We start from the raw sequence: 3,409 nt of genomic DNA, 5'->3' as shown, positions 1-3,409 counted from the left end.
CATCATACACGATCGCGTGATCGAGTACAACCCGCTGACCAGCGTTGTGCGCAGGATCACCTAGATATAAACGTCCACGAAGCATCGTTCGCCGCAGTCGACATGCGCACACCGACGTTCGTGGATCTGCAGGGTTTCGTCGTCAACGGGCGATTCGTCGTGAAGGAAGCGGCGGTGCTGACACGCGGGACCGTGCTCGCGCACTACGTCTTTACGAGTCCCGTACCATGGGGGTCGTTGACAGGATCCGACAGGTCCTGCGCTTCCTGGTTGATTGCCTGTCACCATGGATTGCGATGGACGGACGGGACGACCCCGTACAGCGAGGCGAAACGCCTGATCACCAGTGCTGTATGCGGGGAGGAGGATGCTGCGGTGTACGTCAAGGGACTTGAGAAACGAGCGTGGCTGCGAGACTTGCTTCTGGACGAACGCGTGCACATCGAGACCCTGGATGCTGTTTACGAGGACACTCTATCGTTAGCCGCTATGGATGCCGCTGTGCGATGCGGACATCACGCTACTAATTGCGCCATGCAAAATGTATTCAAACTGTATAACTGGTGGTTGCGAAGAAATTTTTGAAATAAAAATTATGTAAACGTATTTACCTTGTATTTTTTAAAATAAAAATTACGTAAACGTATTTACTTTGTATTTATTTTTTATTTCTCTCCCTTGTTTATGTACGTAGTATGTATGTATACACGCGTCGACAGTATATAGACGGTGCGTAACGCTCTTTTCGTTCATTCGTAATCTTACGAGCGTCACGGCATAGACCGATTGACCGACTGTCTCCATCGAAAGTGTGCCGAGCGCAATGAGGGGCAGCGGCTCGAAGGATACCGCTTTTAAACCGACGAAACACACCCATTATTGGGAGTCAAAGGACAAGCCGTCGAAGTACAAGCCATCGACGAACCAAAGATACTATTGGGAGTTGCCTACGTCGAAGGACAAGCCGACGTTGCAAAACCAAAGATACTATTGGGAGTTGCCTACGTCGAAGGACGAGCCATCAACGTCGTCGAAATACGTGCGTCCCCGAAGTCCTCCCCCTCCCCCGCCAGTAAAAGCACGGGAATCTACGTCAAAATACGTGCGTCCTCGAAGTCCACCCCCTCCTCCACCATTACCACCGCGGAGGCCTCCTCGATAAAATAAACACTCCTTCCCCCACCGTCTTACGAACAAAAACATTTCTTGGAATCGTTTGCGATAACAGCGAGTCTTACGAACAAAAACAATTCTTGGAATCGATTGCGATAACAGCGAGTCTTACGGACAAAAACAATTCTTGGAATCGTTTGGGTTCTCGGAATTGTTTGACCTGTCGCGACAGGTTCTCCCCCACTCTCTTCCCTCCACTCCCTTCGATTTGCGCCATTTACACGATCATTCTCGCTACGCTCGTCTGCGCGAACGGATCATGTTCGGCTTCTACTCCGAGATGGGCAGCCCTCAGAAGGAATCGTAAGTTTTTACTCTTCTTTTATTTTCCTTCGACTTTACTAATTACCGTCGTACGCAGGACGAAGCGTCGCGCGGTGCGCATTCTGAGTCGGCGTTACGACCTGACCGCAACGGGCTACAAGTTCTTGAGATCGGCGTCAACGTCGGTCCATCGAGCTACGTGGAGATCGTTCTGGGCGATCATCAAGGACGCGAACTGCCCATGTCCCTCGAAACGTGGAAGGGTCTCTACGAGCAGCGACTGAACATCTACAAGTTGCTGCGCAACGAGCACAAGGATAATTTCATAACCGTCGGACCGATCACGGCAACGATCTACGCGCACACCGATCTTACGCTCGTACGGCTCGAATGCCCGACCGTACACGTCATGATGATCGAATCCACGCTACGCCGTATGTTCGATCTCGACGGGTGCATCGACGTTACCTTCGAGCGATTGTCCCGACTCGTCGATACCGTCGACGTCAAGTACACGCGCTTCGCCAACGTCGCGAACGCTATAAGCGAGAGCGACGTCTTCGACAAACGCCAGCTCGTCGATTGCGAGCTTCTCGCTTTGGTTTTTAACGCGCGATAAAAATTAATAATGTATAACACTTACTACATTGTACTACAAAATTATGAATAAAAAATATATACTCTGCACACGCGTACTTTCTTCCTAGCCTTTCTTTCCCCTCCCGTCCAGTTATACTACATTTATATATATATTGTACGATTAAATATAAGTATATATTGCACGATTAAAATAAAATTATCCTTCGAAACGAATCTCGGCGTTAGATTTACTATGCGCAATTATATTTGTAAAGTAATCGTACGTAGGCCGTTGGCTACCTTACGGCGGCACCGGAGTTGTTTTTATATACAATAGATAGGGCCGCCGCCAATTGTTTTTATATATACATTAGATAGGGCCGAGACGTTTTTCTCGCCGATGCATCTCGTCGTCAGTGTTCTTTCGTCTGACCTGACGAGCGTAATTGCGTGCGCCGTAATTTTGTCCAAAGTTCTTCCGCAATCGTGGCGAAAGCTGCTAACGTGGGAAGATCGCCGTGTGTGTGCGCGAGTGAGGGTGTGTGTGCGTGTGCGTGTGTGTGTGTGTATGTGTGTGTGCGTGAAATTAAAAAAAGAACATGGGAAACCGCGAGCCCCCTCGCGAACAATTTTTGAGAGAGTTTTTCGAAGACGAGGAGGTGATGGAGGTGGCGATGGACATCGCCATAGACATTGCCATGGAGGTAGCTATGGATATTGAGAACCCTCCATGGTTACCTCCGACACCCCCTCCATCACCTCCTATGGAGGATGACGGCGAGGACGACATCATCGTCGTCGAGGACGATGCCGTTGACGATGCTGTTGACGACGACGTCGTCGTCATCGACGTAGAGGACGGCGGCGAGGACAACGACGACGTCGACGTGAAGGACATCGGCGAGGGCAACGTCGTTGACGACGATGTCCTCGTCGTTGACGACGATGTCCTCGTCGTTGACGACGATGTCCTCATCGTTGACGAGATCCTCGTCAACAACGACGACAACGACGTCGTCGTCATCGGTGAGGCTCCCCCGATTGACCAGGTGCTGGTGCACCATATGCAGGTGGGCAACGTGGAGGAATTCTTCCATCTCCTCGCCCACCTGCATGCGGAGTGGTGATAGGTCAATCGGGGGAGAGCTACCACTGATACCACCGATGCACGTAACATTTATTTATTTGATCCTTGCTGTCGTCGCGATGATGATGTCATCGCATGCATGCGCTTGGCCGCGGCGGCGGACTTTTTTGCGGCAGACTTTTTTGCGGCGGCCTTTTGTAACGAAATATCCCGAGGGGGGCAGCGGGGGGAGGCCCCGGCCCGGCGGCGGCGTCCCCGGCGCGATAAGGCCCCAGGGCGAGGGGCCTGCGGCGCGGCGGCGGCGGC

Source organism: Cyphomyrmex costatus, unplaced genomic scaffold, assembly GCF_001594065.2.
Source record: "Cyphomyrmex costatus isolate MS0001 unplaced genomic scaffold, Ccosl1.0 scaffold134, whole genome shotgun sequence".
In the NCBI taxonomy this organism is placed as follows: Eukaryota; Metazoa; Arthropoda; class Insecta; order Hymenoptera; family Formicidae; genus Cyphomyrmex; species Cyphomyrmex costatus.
This window is presented reverse-complemented; position numbering follows the sequence as displayed.